Source organism: Cornus florida, unplaced genomic scaffold, assembly GCF_030987335.1.
Source record: "Cornus florida cultivar Cherokee Brave unplaced genomic scaffold, ASM3098733v1 CherokeeBrave_3.0.0_Hap2_Chr08, whole genome shotgun sequence".
NCBI lineage: Eukaryota > Viridiplantae > Streptophyta > Magnoliopsida > Cornales > Cornaceae > Cornus > Cornus florida.
In genome coordinates this window covers 87,145,700-87,164,489 of record NW_026775578.1, presented here as the reverse complement: position 1 = coordinate 87,164,489, position 18,790 = coordinate 87,145,700, and the positions used below count along the sequence as shown (strand labels likewise).

Below are 18,790 nucleotides of genomic sequence, written 5' to 3'. Positions count from 1 at the left end.
GAACCTTACAAGCATTTGGATGAGTTTCTTGAAGTATGTTCCACCGTAAAATATACGGACATGCCGGAAGAGGTTTTAAGACTCAAACTTTTTCCATTCACCTTAAAAGACAAGGCAAAGTATTGGTTTAACAATATTAGGCCTTTTTTAATCACTTCTTGGGCAGAAATGCAACAAGAATTCTTGAAGAAGTACTATCCGGTTTCTAAGACCAATGCCATGAGAACCTCAATTCAAGAATTTTCACATGGGGATGGAGAAACGTTTCATGAGGCATGGGAACGCTTCAATGAATTGCTTAGGAAGTGTCCACATCATGACATGCCCAAATGACAATTAGTTCAATACTTCTTTGAGAGCTTATCGGATAACTATAAGGGTATGGTTTATGCTTCCATGGGTAGCTCATCTATTGATAGGCATTAAGATGACGTGTGGCGTCTCTATGAGAGCATGAGTGAAAATTCTTTGCATAGAACACTATCATCCAAGAATGGTAGAAATTCACAAGGTAGGAAGAGTGTTGGCTTATATCAAGTCGACCATTCAAATGAAATAGCCACCGAAATGAAGTCTTTATCTCAAAGGTTTGATCAATTTTTGATTAACCAAAACTCGGCGAACCAAGTATTTTCCTTCCCTAACCATTCTCATCGTATCAAATGAAACATGTATGACTTGTTCTAGTACTCTTCATTCTACTTCTCATTGTCCTCACGGATAAGTGTAAAATGAACTTAATGAACAAGTCAATGCAACTTTTGTGAACCAAGGGAACAATCCTTATGGGACTCACTATAATCCAAGTTGGAGGAATCATCCGAATTTCTCTTGGAAAAACCAAGGAGAGGGCTCAAACCCTCCCCAAGGCAGTTTTCAAGGGAAGTACATTCCACCTCCACTTCAAAACTAAGGATCCCAAGGTTATAGACCTTATCAATCACAAGGGAATCAATTTGCTAATTCTCATTTTCCCAACCAATCTTATTTCCAAGGTAATATTAGAAGTCCCGCCTTTGAAGAGAAAGTTTTGAATGCTTTGGGTACTTTAGAGGCTAACACTTAATTGCTTCATTCTCACTCTCAATCTATTGCGAAGCTAGAAACCCAGGTAGGGCAAATAGCAAGCACTCTTAATGCAAGAGAGAAGGGAAATATGCCTATTAATGCCCTACCTAAGCAACAATGTGTTGTGGAAACCCATTCCTCATCAGAAGGCCACACTATTGAACATGTTAATGCGGTGACTACCTTGCGGAATGGTAGGATTATGGACAATCAAGTTGGAATGTCCAATGAAGAGAGTGAACCGGTGCAACCTCAAGTTGTCACCCGTCTCGTTTCACATCCCATTCCTCCTTCATTGCATATACATGATCTTGTAAATGAGAAAGTCTTGAAAAATGTGTTTGAAAAAGAAGTTTCGAAAAATGATGTTGAAAAGGTTTTGTTGAAAAATGATTTAAAAACTTCTTGTGTTGAAGAGAGTTTAAAAGAAAATTTTAAAAAAGTGTTTGAACTAAAGGTTCCATTTCCGAATGCCTTAAAAGGATTCATTTCAAAAGACAAGCAAAAGGCAAAAACCAATGAAATCATGAAAATGTTTAGGCAAGTGAAAGTTAATCTTCCACTATTGGATGCAATCAAGCAAATTCCGGCATATGCCAAATTCTTGAAAGACTTGTGTACCCAAAAGTGGAAGAACAAGAGCCAAGCACCAAAAAAAGTGGTTTTGACTGAGCAAGTAAGCTCAATTTTGCAACATAACACTCTTCCAAGTTTAAGGACCTCGGTTCACCCACTACATCATGCATTATTGGTGATCATATCATTAATCGGGCGCTTCTTGACTTAGGAGCAAGTGTTAACCTTCTTCCATACTCGGTTTATGTCAAATTGGGCCAAGGTGAATTGAAACCGACGTCGGTAGTTTTGTAACTTGCCGATCGATCCATCAAGAAGCCTAGGGGTATAATTGAAGATGTTTTGATTAAGATTGATAAATTCTTCTTCCCCGTTGATTTTGCTGTCATAGACACGGAACCAGTTCCCAATCCTAAGAGCCAAATTCCCGTTATCCTTGGCCGTCCTTTCTTGGCAACCGCTAATGCCAACATCAATTGTAGGACGGGAATAATGAAGAACTCATTTGGCCACATGAAGGTGAAGTTGAATATCTTTAATCCCACACCCAATTCATTTGACAAATATGAAGGAGAAGCTAATGTTGTAGATAAATGTCATGATCTTCAATGTCAAGGAAATGAGCTTTTGTGTAAGACCAAAACTTCCAAAGGATTATCTTTAACCTTGCATTCTCAAAATCTTGTTTCAAACTCTTGCTTTGAAAGGGCATGGAAGCCCAAAAGTTGTGGTTGCATAGACAAAGGAACAAAAGTTTCTTTTGAGCTTAATCTAACAAGTTCTTCAAAGAACCATTTGTTGGGTGGAGTTCAAAGCATCTATCACCCCAACAAGGAGGGGATGCATTATAAGATCTTTGATCCGGGCTAAAAGAGTCCAATGTCTTGCTGGAGACGTTAAAGACTAGCAAAGACATTTCGTAGGGTGTCAAAACCCTATTCCTCCTCCATTTCTATCTTTCATTTCATTTCTTGCGAAGTCTAGATACTTGTTTTTGGTTCATATGCATTGAAAGAAACTTTGGTGAGGATTGCATAAGCTTTCATGTCATTAATGAGCATTTTACATAGTTCGATCGATCTCAAACTTGAGTTCGATCGATCGAACTCCATTCTGCATCCAACACCTAGAAAATTTTCCGACCTGCAGAAACCTGCATCCAAATCACCTCTCTGTCCCATTGTTCGAACTAACTCTTAGATCGATCAAGAGACCTTTGATCGATCCAACTTCCAAGTTCGATCGATCTCATGATTCAACACTTAAAAAAATTTTGAGCTTACATCAACCTGCATATTTTTGCTCTCTGTCTGATCGATCGAAACATTCCAAGATAGATCTGAAAGTTCTTCGATCGATCCAACTTCCAAGTTCGATCAATCTCATGTTCCAACACTTAGCCAATTTTTTGAGCCAAAAACCTGCATATTTTTGCTCTCTGTCTGATCGATCGAACTCTTGTTTCGATCGATCCCAGTTCTTCATTTCACTATTTTGACTTTATTTTGACTTTTCAAAATTTCAAAAATCCAAAAATATTTTTATTTTTATTTCATTTTATTTTCATTTCATTTTATTTTATTTTATTTTTCAAAAATTCAAAAATATTCTATTTTATTTTTTTATTATTAGTGTTTATTCAATTTAATTTATTTAAAAAAAAACCAAAAATATTTTATTTTATTTTCCAATTTTTAATTTTAATTCCAATTTTTAATTTTAAATTTTGCAATTTTTAAAAAATTTCAAAAATCCAAAAATACTTTGAAGAGAGTTCATCAAAGTTCGATCGATCACAGTTGAGTTCGATCGATCGAATTCTGTCGGGAATGTTTTTAAAAATAGAATCGAGGGTTCTCAAGATCGATCATTTAGATCGATCTCACCCTCTCTGCAAACCCTTGTTTCCCTTTCTGCGCCGCCGTGCACCCATCATCTTCCCCTTCTTCGGCAAGCCCTCCGGTGTCATCAAGCTTCCCGAATCACTCTCTCTCATCTCGGTTTCATCTCTCCCTCTTCATCTCCACTTTTCTCTTCGGTTGAGGTAAGAACCGAGATCTACTTTGAAACTTGATTTGATTTAATGCATACATGTTCTATATATTTGATTTAGGATGCTTAGATGATCGAATCCACCATTTTTGAAGCTTCGAAGCACTGTATTTCCATATATATATATATATATGTGTGTGTTGCTTCATGTATATATTTTACATATTTTCGGATTTTGATCTCATATTGGGAGTTTGGGCCTCGTTCAGTGATGGGGATTTATTGATTTGATGTGTTGTTGGGCCCACGAACACGTTCGTGTGGGCCCCATGCTTCTAAAGTTACAGATCTGTGACTTTTGAGTTTTCAGTGTCGCGATCGATCGAACTTGTATCTCCGATCGATCTTGGTCGATCGATCGAACTCATGTCTTCGATCGATCGAAGTTGTGGATCTCACTTCCTTTCGATCGATCAAACTTTTGTGATTGATCTCACTTCTTTTTATGATCGATCGAACTTCACAGATCTCACACACACATTTCATTCATCATATTTTATGTTCATGCTATAATATCTATGCCCAATGCCTATGATATTCCACATTGGATGAATTTCATACTTACATTATTTAGCATGTTTCACATTCTACCACTTGCATAGATTCATGTCATATTTGTTTTGTCCAGTTTACTTGACATACATGGTTCTATTTCGTGCTTAAAAATTTCTTATTCTGGCACTAACTCCTATTGCAAGTTTTTCTTTTTCTTTTTGCAGGCCATGGTTAAGAGAAAGACTGTTGCCAACAGGCAACACGGGCCCACCCGACATATTAGGCCACGGACAGAATAGCCAGCAGAGCCCTCTTATGCATAGCGGGAGCCAGCACAGGCTACCCCACCTCAGTCACCATCTCATGAGCCTGAGGATGACTACATACCCTCCACCTCTGTAGCTCATCCTGCATTCACTCCATCACCATCTCCACCTCATCATGGAGCTGAGCATTCACATATACCCGTTCAGCCAACTCATCTGGAGCGTGATAGGCCCACGCCTCGATATACGCACATGAAGCTCGACCATGAGTCAGAGTTCGACACGGCCTTCTTCTCTAGATCGGTGCTGACCCGATCCACCTACCATGATATCATTCAGAGGGGCTTGGCCACTATTCTTGCCCCCATCACAGAGCTAGTCTACCCGTGGCTGGTACGGTTATTCTACCAGAACCTCTGACCATCCCCGCGTACCACAGTCGAGATGGTCACTTCTGTCGATGGCCATCCGATCACCATCACAGTGGACTCTTTAGCCCGCTCTTGCTGCTATCCACACAGATGTCCTCCAGAGCTTCAGGACACATATCCGAGGCTATTTAGGCCTTCCTATGCTGACATGGCAGTTTTTCTCACAGGACACCATGCCAGTGGCGAGACCTTCGCCACTCGGACATTCCTTCCCGATGACCTTTGGTTCACCGATTCCATTCTCTATCGGAACATATACATGGCCGGGCACAAGATCCAGAGGAGGGGCGATTATCTGACAACCGTCTACTCCTTCTACATCGGGCACTGGGTGTCCATTCCCGTGCTCATTTGGAGCGTGATGAGGAAGCTGTATGACGAGTACATCAGCAAGGAGACACCCGGATGGGCTAAGTCTCTTCCCTTCAGCCACCTCATCACCCAGATTCTCATAGACCAGTGCTACCCCATCCATCCTCGGGAGCACCCTGAGAGAGGTTCTTGTCACTTCATCAGGAAAGATTGGAACAAGAACTACCGCTCCATTATTAACAGGCTGCAGGACCACACAGTAGTGGCTGCAGCAAAGTTAGAGCTAGAGGAGGCACAAGCCCAGGCAGAGGCACCGGCACCAGCAGAGGCAGCAACAGCACATCCCGTAGCGGACGATGCACCAGTCAATCCAGCTGCCAAGCATTTAGACATAGACTTAGAACGCCCTACAGATGATGCAGAGCAGGACTCTCCAGCCAGGTCGCCCATTCATGAGCAGGAGTAGACTCAGGAGCTTTCTTCTGATTCATACATGCCTGAGGCTCCAGATATGATCCCCGGCTTTGGAGTACGTCTGCAGACGCTTGAGGATGCTGTTGTTGCCATCCGAGCTGACCTCACAGCCCACAGAGCTGATTTTGCTACCTTCCGCAGGGATGTCGTGACCATGTTTAGAGATCTATCCAGAGACATCCGCGGAGCCAGACCTGCCCGTCCTACCTCATCCTCCTGATCTCCCAGTCCTTTCTATCTCATGATCCTTCTCTCCTTTTGATACTTTACTTTTGTCACTGTACATTATTATTTTTACAGCCGGTTTGTCGGCTTTGATATTTTTGTTGTACCTGCACTTTATCTATTTTATATATCTGTTTTTGTTATGAATGTCATATATTATATTCTTATATCTGTATGTTTGACTCCATTAGGTGCATCACAGTGACTTCAGTGAGAGAGTGCTACCCAATTTTTAGGACCACCCTTACACCTCTCTCATTTCTTTATCTGTTTATCCCATTTACACTTGCATGTCCACTGTGCACTGATTATCCCATTTTGTTATCTGATGAGTTTATTCGAGTGCCAATTTTCAGGACCACAGTTCATCCTAAGTTTGGGGGGGCCATGCCACCCACTTCGGATACTTCAGTCCCGATCATTCTTGCTTAGTTGCACTGGTATACTCTTTCCTTTGTTCTCTTGCACATTGAGGACATTGTGCCATTTAAGTTTGGGGGGAATGGTGCGTTACAGTGTTAGTTTTAAATTCAAAATTTTGAGCATGACTTGTGTATTTGAGGGATATTTCTATGATTGGTCCATATCTAGCTACGATTTTGATCTTTTGAGGACTATATTGCTTAAAATTTAAAATTTGCTTGACTTGAGAGTCCAATATTCCTTATATGCCTTGTGGATGCCATTTAGGAGTAAATTTTTTGAAAGATTGATATCTTGCTTGCATTTGTTGTCCACATCATCCTGATTTTGTGATTGTTTTGAGATTCGCTCTAGAATTCTACACTAGCACAGGCGCACACTAGCATTCATTTGTGGGGTACATGCTTTGTTGATTATTGAATATGTTATATCCCAATTGAGCTAGTAGTGCATTGAAAGCTTTCATTCTTGATAAAGGTGGATAACAACCCCTTTTCACTAAGTAGCCGGGATTCTAGCCTCATCAAGCACTGAACATCTCGCGTCGAAAGGTGGAGGACCCAAACTCTAGGTTAATAATTGAATTAAAAAAAAAAGAAGAAGTTACAGAAGCAATAAAAAGTGAGGACTTCTCCCAAAAGGTGAGAAGTGGGAAATGATTAGATGGTTGTTGTCTTGATTTGTAGCCTAGTTGATTTGAGCTTGTAAGTTCGTAGGGGTATTTGAATGCCTAATGCCCTAAAGCTGTCTGGTTTGGGAGTCATTGACCTAACGCTCGACCTCATGAATTGCTAGAAAGCTTAATAGATCAACACATTGCACCATACTTCCATCTTTGATCCTATAAAAAATTAAAAAAAAAAAAAATTAAGTGAAAAGAATAAGCGCACCTAGATGAATAAAGCTTTAATAAAAGGTCCACTTTTTGTCTTGATGACCGGTACTAGATTTGTGTGCTAGTTTGAGGGTAAGGATGTGATTAATTCTTTAGTTAGCTAAGATAGCAACATATTTGATACCGGTCCACTCAAAAGGATTCTAGAGTTGTTTGGATTTGCATGATCATTTTCTTGATGTGTGGAGGACCATATTTGCTTACTTGATGTTGAGATTTTGGGAGATTGCTTAGAAATGTTTGAAAAATTGCATACTTGAAGTAGTTTTCTCCCAATGCTTGTTTGCAATATTGGTGCCTCTTTTGAAAAAATGAGCTTAATATTTATGGGTATCATTTCTGAAAACCCTCACGAGACTTCACTCGTCCACTAGGGGTAACCTAGGGGTTTAAAAGGCTTGTTGCATGTGCTAAGTGCAATCGTGTTCCCTACGAAAGTGGCGTTATCCATTTATTGTTTTCTAGTTCATAGTTGTATAGTTGTTCATTTCATTCCTTTACTTTCTAGTTCATTGCTAGGGACTAGCAATATTTAAGTTTGGGGATGTGATGAGCGCTGAAAAGTGCATATTTAAACCCCTTAAGCTTAGGCATTCTAGCACCTTTATCTATCTTACTTTACCGTTTTAGATTGATTTCGTATTATTTCCATTTTCAGGCACTTATCCCGAAAATAAGCTAACTCAACCAAATAAGAGCTTAATTAAAGCAATTATGGGATTAATTAAAGAAAAGAGCAAAGTGGAGAAAGAAGGAAGCAAATGAAGCCAAAGGTGACAAGCAGCAAAGTTCGATCGATCCAAGTTCAAGGTTCGATCAATCGAACAATGATCAATCTCAGCACTTCAAGATAGATCCAAGTCTGGACCCCAAAGCATAAAGTCCAAAAGTTCGATCGATCCAACACCATCCTTCGATCAATCGAACACTTTTATCCTTATTCAAATGATTGATCCTATCCATAGCTGTACCACCCACTAACTACTTTTGTCATTTTCCCATAAATATCTCCCAAAATATCTCGGATTTGTCTTTTCCCAAAAAGCTCAACCAATTGGATCGATCCAGCCTAAGTTCGATAGATCTCAGCCAGTTCGATCGATCCAAGTCCAAGGTTGGATCGATCGAACTTCCTCCAGTGCGAAAAAGTTAAAATTCCAGCTTGTGCAATCTGTTCTCTATCCAATCATTAGAGAATATTCTTTGCACGACCCCAGCTCATTTTGTGTGCCACTTGACCTACCTATAAAAGGAATATGATGCACTTTTTTGAGCATATAGACTATTCTAGGGTTTAATCTCTTAGGGAGGAAGTTGAGAGGAGGAGGAGGCTAGAGACACCATTGGAGACTCTTCATCAACCAAGGAGCAAGCCTCTTCCATGGAGTTAGCCCTTGAGGGTTGGAGCAATATCACCATGAGTGGCTAGACATCCTCTTGGGGCTAGAGTTAGCCCCAAACATGCTTTCTATATCTTAATCTTGTGTATTATTGAGGGACTATTGTTGTAATTGATGTTTTGACACTTTGATATATATAGATCTTGTTTATTCAATGATTTATGTGGTTTAATGCTTCCAAATGATCATTTCATTTTATCCATATGTCTATGTATGCTAGAATAGATGTTTATGTGCTTGTTTCTAGATTTTGTGTTATTGATGCATGTCTATGTGTATTGATGCTATAGATTTGGAGATTATCAAAACATAGTGCTTAAAGGAATGCTCTTGTGATTCTCTTGATGGTTCATACTTATTCCTTGATGGATTGTGCCTCTCCCCTAGTTTATTTTCATGCTAGTAGTGTAGTTGTAGTGTAGTGTTAAATGGGAGGACAATCCATGCTTGTTGTTTGATGATCCAAGCTTTTGAATGCAAGTAGTATATGTCTCTAACCTTGTGTTGTATTTGGATTGTGAGCTTAATGAAAGGATTAATGACTTGTTTTGATCTATTGTGCCTTTCACATGTTGTTTAGAGAATATATGCTTCATTGCTTAGATATATTGTGCCTTTCACATGATGTTTAGATAATACATGCTTAACTAGTCATCCTTGCTTGTTGAATCAACCAAACACACACATACACCAATATTGCAACACACCATTTGCCCTCATTAATCACTTGTTAATGATATAGAAATGCATTGCTTGGTGGTGATCTCTAAACCCCAAGATCTCTCTCTCTCTTACTTACTCTTAATTGCATTCTTTTGCCATCACTTAGTTTAATTTAGTTGTTCTCTAATTAACCAACCAACCAATTATTTGATCACTCGACCTACTAGCCCTAATAACGATTCCACGACATTGCTCGATCCTCACAAATCCCTTGGGATGATCCCTACTCGCCCTAGCTATATTTATAGTGAATGGTTGTAGTGGCTTCTATAAATGTAAAACTCTTGGTCCTCGCCTTAATGCACACTCTTAAGCTTATGGTAGGACGACAACCAACATCGGCCTTGATGAGTGCCGAAGAGGTGCTCGGCCTTGATGAGTGCCGAAAAGGTGCTTGGCCTTGCTAAGTGCCAAATTATCGCTCAGTGCTTTCCTTTCCCTCATGACTTTATGGGGAGTCTTCTTGGTGCCTTAGGGATGACGTACATCTCTGGAGGCCATTTTGCTTCTTTCGCTTCCGCATTTTGGATCCGTTGTCGGGTCATCTTTTGGTCATCATTGACGCATCGGGTTGCAAAACTTGGGCCGTCACAAGTGGTATCAGAGCTCCTAGGTTTAAATACCTTGGACGACGGGTTTTGGGTGCATTTCATGCTTTTGTTGATTTGCTTTGATATGCTCACATTCTTTTTATTACATGTTTATGTGCTTATGTGCTATATGAGACACGTAGTTTGTTAGCATGATTTTATTCTAATATAAGGAGTATGACATATGATGTATGTTAGATTAGAATTGTATATGCATAATTGTGTTGCATATTTGGCATGACACGGGATTGGTCATTGAGGCACGAGTTGGGGTTGATGGTGATTGTAGTCACAGTTTCGTGGTAGTATAGGTTGTTGTCGACCTAGCATTGGTTTTGAGGTAGGTGATAAGACACCTTTTGTTTAGGCTCTCATGAGGTGAGTCATTTGGCATTGCCGTAGTGCTGGATTTATTGGTTTTGGGCCAAGATGAGGTTATGGACAGTGGACCTCTTAGGATCCTTGATTGTTCGGGATGATTCCTCTGGGATTGCGATTTTCGTGGGCGGGTATGTTTGTGGGCTGGTGCATGGCACTGTCATGCTACCGTACTGGCTAGCTATAAGTGCAATTCAGATGGAATCGATGTTGGTTTTGTCTTGATAGACATAGTCCTTTTGATCGATGACGATGATGGTTATTTTGGGGATCAATCGTAGTGATTGATTTGGTTGTTATTGGTATGGCTATGGTTGCCATTTTCTTTGTGTTCTCTTACGTGATGACACTTTTGGGATCAAGTCGATTGATTGATGTTTTGGGTAGAAAGAACATTGCACTGTTAGTGTCACTTGTAGTGTCTCCTCTAGATTCGGAGATGGATTGTTAGAGTCTTACCATTATGATAAGGGCTCACGTTTGTTTTGAGACAGGTTGTTGTCGCATTGGTTTTTGGAGTCAGTTTATGGCTAGGACTAGTCTTTCCTTTTACCTAGACACTCTAGGACACGATGTCCATAGGGTTCATTGTTACATCATTTTTATCTTCTGTAGTTTCGTTTACTACCATGTTATTAGTATGATTTATGATACTGTGATGCACGAGTAGGTAGAGGTGTGTCCACATTTGCTTTCTTATTGTGTGGCATTATGTGATACCCCTGGATTTCCGAATGCGTGTTGGCCAGGCCCACGCCCGAACACCCGAGGATATCATAACAAATGGCAATAAATGAACATAGAATACAATTATGATAAATAGGAATAAATAAAATCTGCTGAAAGAAAACTAAACCGATAATCCAATAATGAAAACCTCAGAATAAATTTCCATTACTTAATCAACTCTTCTGATACAACTGATCCTCTAAAATATAACTCGGGAATCCATACTGTGTGGACCCCTAGAAAATCCAAACTAAACAAGGAAAACCAAAACTAATTACAATTAGTAGTCCTACGCAGTCAGAAGAATGTGTGACCGTCTCTGCTCAGCACGAACAAGCTCTAAGACTGGACCCATCCGATACCTGAAAAGTAATAGTGGGTCAGGCTCACGAACAAGTTCTATTCTAACTATAATCTAAACAGAGACTCGATACGTAGATACAACCTAGATATCTCAACCATATCTACATAATCCGTAAATATATATATATATATATATATATATATATATATATATATATATATCCACACTACAAGACTCTCATTGGACTACAATGGGGGTCTCAACTTGAATAGAAGGCAACATGCAAAAACGCACCCAAAGGTGGGCATGAGTACCTAGACCTAACAGGGTATACCTCAACCATCATAACCAGTTTTGCATCCCAACGCATTTACGCACCCTAACTAACGAGCCTGAGACTCAAGCTCATCTCGTGGTACTATAACCATATATTTAAAGTCTGTCCAAAACCAGAGTATGTCATTCGATTGTTCATTGATCTGACATACGATTTAAAATCTAGTTAATCACTCAACTTATTCAGTTGATATGACTTAACTACAGACAACTGTTAATCCATGTAGTCACTCAACTTACTCAGTTGATCTGACCTAAATATAAGTATGATTCAATTTTTACAATCCATTCCCTTATTCCAATAGGGTAGGTCTTAGCGTTTTGAGCTAAACCATCCCTAGTATGCCACCATCCCATACCGGTGCATATAATCCACAACATCCATATAATTGACAGAATTTAGTATACTAATTCAGCAATTATAATCCAACACACAAATCCAGATAATTGACAGAATTTAATATAAGAATTCAACAATATTGATCCAATACATAATTCCAGATAATCGACAGAATTTAATATAAGAATTCAACAATTATGATCCAATATATGATTCCAGATAATCGACAGAATTTAATATAAGAATTCAGCAATTATGATCCAACACAAAATCCCATGTAATTAACAGAATATATTTTAATAATTCTTCAATTAAAATCCAAGAGAAACATGATAAAATCTAATATGTATAAGACCCTATTATGCCTCCAAAATAAATTTAGAAATCATACTCCAGTCACCTAAGTTGCTAAAATAAGTTTAAGCAACTAAATACTTTATATCCGTCAATAGTGTGCGACAATGCCTAAAACCTACACACTGTGAACACCATTAGCATATAGACGTAAATTATGCATTGTGGGTCGTAATACAGCATAATATCATGTTTAGAGTCTATGCTACAATCCGTTTAATTGTTAAAACAAGATTACACAATTTAGTCCTTCCTATCCGTTAACAGCGTGCAAAGTTGCTTATTTTTATACTGTTTATTCTATTTTCACTATGGATCAAATTATACAATTAGAGAGTTTAAAATCCCATGAAATTACTTTATAAATTCTCAGTCCAGTCCTTGAAACAATTCAGAATCCCAAACACGTCCAAAACAGTGCCTAAACAGTTCCGGAACGCGTCCAAACAAGGCCAAAACAAGGGAGCCTGCTCTCTAAACAACAGAGCAGGCTCTATACACCATGGAGCCGGCTCCCTAGCCCTTGGAGCCGGCTCTATGAAGGGGGGAGCCAACTCCCAACCTCCTGGAGCTGGCTCTCTCCCTCTTTGAGAGTACTGCTCCGCTTCTGCTCCGTTTCAAACCATCTGTTTCGTCTCCGGCCTCTTCCTACCCTTCTGTTCTTCCTTAAAACTGATCTTAACAGTCTAATAAAAATCCAGTAGCATTCCAATGATTTGTTTACAACATTTGGAATTAATTACAGTGATTAAAACCCCTATCGATTCATTATGCGTTAACACAGAACATGGACTTCAACTAGCAAGAACAGTTACAGATCACATTAAAACACATACAGATGATCAAGTTGACATATATTAAGCATGCAAGATTCAATTAATATTCAATTAACATCCTAGAGATCCTCTAGGTATGCATAGAACACAGGCCAAGGGGAGAGAGGAAGAAAATAACTTGCCTCTTGGTTTTGAATTGAAACCTTAACCATCTTCTTCCTAGGTTCTTCCGGTGATCGTGACTGCTGTCAAGGACTCCTCTGCTCTAGTTCTAACCCTCAAATAGCCCTCAACCTTCATCCTTGGTCTAGCCTAATTCTTTGGGCCATATCCTTAATCCCCTTCTCTCAGTTTCTCTCTTAAACTCTCTGTTTGTGAACAAGGTTTTATTGATTTCTAACCCTAAGCCGAGGTCTAATGTAATATTTATATAGGCTTAAGAAAACCTAATTTTAATTCTTAGGGAAGACAAAAAAGAAAAAATAAAATAAAGCTACACTAAGTCGGCTAACCCGTGAGCATATACAAAACCCTAGAATTATATTACACCCTATATAATGAATAAAAATATAATTTAGTTGTTAATAATTATTATTAATCCACATATACATATATACCCATATATACATGTATACTCATCCATGGGTATTAACCTAACCCATTTACTCCATACCATCCAATCCCATCCTTAATAAATTAAGTACCTTAATTAAAACAATTTATTTAACCATTTAATTCAAGTCACCTATTTTATAATTTCAATTAAACAGACAATGCCAGTTAAATAAACAAATTAATTAACCGATTAATGAACATCCACATAAGCATACCACAAAGAAATCAATTAAAACAGTTAAACAATTCACAATTAACCAATTAGACAATTAAATCAATTAACAATTTAAACAATTAACAATAAACAAATAACATGAACTCACATAAACACATATCCACATAAGCACCTAAAATACAATAATTATATTTCAATTAAGTCCTTTTTAAAATTAGGGGTATTACATATTAGCATGCCTTCCTCATATGTTTAGAGATGCCATGTTGTTACTGCGCTTTAGTGACATGATTTTGTGCTTACGTGGAGACGTGCTGCATGTACCCTTGATTTTATCTATATGAATGTGATACCCCTCGGATCTGAGACATGGGTTGATCAGGCCCAAACTCGAACCCGAGGGAATATCAAACAATTAATATTTAACAAACACGAATACAAAAAGAATTAAGAATAAAATAATAAAGGCTGAAAGAAATCTAAATATTAAAATCCTCAAAAGTTAAAACTTATATCATCCAAACTTCCCAAATCCTCCAATAAATGTACAACTCAGGAATCCATCAAGTGGACCCCTAAAAATAATCCCAAACTCAAAAGTAAACAATTGAAAAAAAATATAAATAGAAACTAAAACATAAGTAGAGTCCTACATAGATCCGGAGGAATGATGTAGACTGCCTCTGCTCAGTATAAACCAACTCTAAGCCTAGAAATGATGAACACCTGAAAAATAAAAGTGGGTCAGGCCCACGCGTAAGTTTTTTCTACGACAACCCAAGCAGAGACCAAAAAACTATACATCTATGGCTAACCCATGTAATAACTATATAATCCGTAAATATATATATCCATACTAAAGGACTCTCACTGGACTATAGGCCGGTCTCAACCTGAATCGAGGCAACATGCAAAACGCACCCGAAGTGGGCATGTGTACCTAAACCTAAACAGGGTACACCTCCAACCATAGCCAGTTATGCATCCCAATGCATATACGCTCCCTAACCATCGATCCCGAGACACAAGCTCATTTGTGACACCATAATTATATATATAATCTAGTATAATAATCCTCTACAAGTAATCCTCTATAAGTCATTCAACTTATTCAGCTGACCTGACTTGAATATAAGTAGGACTTAACATTTTAGTTAATCCGTTCCCTTATACAAAGTAGGTAGGACTTAACTGCTTTGGTTAATCCATACCTAGAATGCCACCGTCCCATATCGGTGCATTAAATCCACACAATCCATCCATTGAAGTAACAATTTCTGAAGTACATCTAAATATCCAAATTTATACATAATAATAATATTATATTATGCTAACACAAGATATGACAACTTATAATTTATTTAAGTTTCCTATATCATATATCTTACACATACAGAATCTTAACAATACCATCACTTAAGCATTCTCCATACTTTGTGTAAAAGTTATTTAAAACATCCCTAGTCCTTATTTGATGAGAATGACTCCACAAGTCCAATTTTTAAATAAAATAACGTTGTTTTCGAGACTTCACCAGGTAATGCTCGAGCATCCGTCCAAGGCTCGAGCAACCTGTCCAAGGCTCAAGCATGACAACTAATTGCTCGAGCTTTATAACCAATTGCTCGAGCTTTCCATCCTAATTGCTCGAGCTTCACAACTAAATGCTCGAGCTTTTCATCCTAATTCTTGAGCTTCATTACCAAATACTCGAGCTTTACATCCTAATACTCGAGCTTCATTACCAAATGCTCAAGCTTTTTATCTTAATGCTCGAGCTTCACAATCAAATGCTCGAGCTTCATAATCAAATGCTCGAGCACTATAACATTAGTTCGACACTGTTACTTGAAAAAAATGCAGAATTTTAACTGTGCATTAAAGCAATATTCGTTTCAGGAATCCTAGGCATGTTTTTACGTTCCATCCATATATAGATATAACAAACATCATATGAAACATGCATCAAATTCACAAACTAATCAAAACAATTCATGAATTTAACAGTTTATACCCAAGAACAATCATGAACAATAATTTCATAAACCTAGTTCTAGATTTAATTAAAACACAGATTTTAATTTTAATTAATCCTTTAACCATCCCTAGGATTTGACAAAACCCTAACCTCTTTCTCCTTCTTCCTCCTTCCTCCTTCTCTCTCTCTCTCTAAAATATACGTGATATTATTCTCCCCCTTTTTCCAACCCTATAGAGACATATAAATAGGCTACAACCAAACCCTATTCCTTTTCCCAATCCACATCCAATTAATAAAAAGAAAATAAAAATAAAAAGGTAACTAAAAACATAAGTTACATAAAATCTATGTATATAATTTTTATCTAAATAAAAAAAATTTCCTAGATTATCTCCAAAGGACTTTTCCTAAATATATATTATTTAATTATATATATTCATAAGGTAAGGATCCATACCCATTAAACTCCTTATCTAATAGTCCATGGAACCCAATTGGTTGGCCCATGACTACTACCCAATATCCTAAAATAAAATGAATTAAACTAAAAGAAAATAAAATAAAATAAACACGCATTTAAATTCCTAACTATTTATTACAAGAAACCCAATACATAATTCAACCAAACAAGTAATTCAACTAAACAAGTATTTCAATTAAATCATATAAACAATTAACAAATAGCCCAGAAAACTAAACAGGTATTTCAATTAAACATATAATCAATTAAATCATACAAACAATTATCAAATAGCCAAGAAATCAATTAATGAATTAAAAACACAATTAAAACAATGAATAAAATACCGAGACTATCCTTTTTAAAATTAGGGGTATTACAATGAGTTGTGTTGACATTTGTGGGAGGATAGGGTTTCTCTTCTTTTCTTTGTTTGAGTTAGGGATATCACAAGGAGTGAGTCTTTTCTTTTCGTTGCGTTGTGCACAGTTTTGGGGTTGGCTGGTCCTTGAGGATCACCATTGTTGTTTTGAGTCCTTGGTGAGGATTTGGTTGATTTTGGTCGACTTACTTCCATATTGGGGTTGAAGTCTTTAACCTTGTTGCCTTTCGTTTCAGAGACAGAGTCGTAGCGTTGTCCTTCTTAGGACTGGTGGTTCCCTTTCTTTTGTGTCTTGCCTTGAGGGGGTCTTGCCGTGGTTGTTGACGGGTTATGGTGCTCAGAGTGAGTGGATTGGTGTAAGATCATTTTATGGGGACTTGTGTCCATTTGATTAAGGATTTGGTTGACTCGTTGTGTGAGTTTGACATTGTTTAGGGATGTCTTTTAGAGACTTGCTTTAGTTTTGGAGACCTGGATGTGGTTGACTCGTAGGAAAAGTTTTGGAGGATCGCTGTTGGATATGGCTTGTTTATGAAGTTTTCTCGTCCTAGTTATGACTAGGCATAGTTTCGAGGAATCGTTGTTCTAGTGGTTGTTTATAGATCGATGGAAATTGAGGAATTTTGATTTAGCTTGGTGATGCCAAGCACGGTTTTGAGAGATTCATTTTGTGACATTGGTTATCAGGATTTTGATGTGTGTGCCACTTGATGGACTTGTATTTTGAGGATTTAGTTATCCATGATAGGGATGTGGATCTGATGTTTGACTGCGGTGTAGTCTTGTAGTTGATTTGTTTCAGGGAGATATGTAGGACTTTCGATGAAATGTCTTGTAGTGAGGTTCGTTTTAATTCCTGGAGGTTTTGATTTGCTTTTCAGGCTTTGGATTCTTGATTGATGTTGTCAATATGAGTATTTTGAAACGTTAGAGTTGTTGGTTTTGTTGTATTGAGGATTTGAGGCCTTAAGCATAATGGTACCTATGACATAGTTGTCAGAGTTTGGGATTGGCCGAGATGGTCTGGAACGTCTTTGGACCATATCCCAACTCTCACAGATGCCTGGTTCCCATATTGCTTTTGGCCATGTTCGTTTTGTAACATTGATGTCGTTTATATCGAGAGGATCATGGGTAGACCTAGTGGGGAGCAAGTTATGAATTAGTGCCTTATACTGTTATGCTACTGTATAAAGTTGTGTGTTGTAGGCGAGTACTAGTTGCCGTCGATGCTACCTTACTGAAGAGTAAGTGTGGGCGGGCGCTGGGCACTGTCTTTGCTACCACATATTTGAGTATGTCGTGGGCGGGTTCTGGTCGCTATTCGTGCTGCCATGTCATCTTTGTTCAGTACCCTGATTTGATACATGGTTATTTTGGAGTTTTTTTGGTGGTTGTTTCCGATTCCTTATGATGGTTCGCCAGGAGGGATGCATTCGGTTGTTGTCCTCCGTTCCCTTGTCTGACGTTGGGTTCTGTGTGTGAGTTCTGACTTGTTGTGTGGCTGTGTGGTCACTTTTCTTTTAAGAGGTACTCCTGTCATGAGCACGTGGGTGCGAATGACAGTGGCTTCTACGTTGTCCTTCAGATTTAGGATTGCTTTTGTAGCATGTTGTGTGGAATACTCGGAGATGTACTCCGTAGTACCCTTGTTTCGCCTTTTGTTTTGTTGGGGCTGGATTTCGGGGATGAAATCCTTTTAAGGTGGGAAGGTTGTAATGACCTGGTTTTTTTCCTTCCTTTCCTTTTCTCAGATTTTTACGGATATATATATATATATATATATATATATTTTTATTTATTTATTTATTTATTTTTTTTGAGTTTGGTTTCCCATCACTTAGTGTCATCTCGAGTGCTCGGGGATGATTTTTGGGACTCTTTTATTTGGATTGACAACTTCCTTTAAGGACCGAGTCATTTTTATATTTTCACTTTTTGGACACTATTCACTTTTCATCCTTTTCCCTATTTTTTCTTTCCCTGTTTGTCACTTTGTTTGCATAGCCTCACTTTTTGTGTTCAGAGTT

At 38.1% G+C, this 18,790-nt stretch overlaps 1 pseudogene; it reads right to left on the bottom strand.

Annotated features, from left to right (window-relative positions):
• Window positions 1–224: 224 nt before the first annotated feature.
• On the bottom strand, window positions 225–323 carry LOC132272063 (small nucleolar RNA R71; annotated as a pseudogene).
• Window positions 324–18,790: the final 18,467 nt, after the last annotated feature.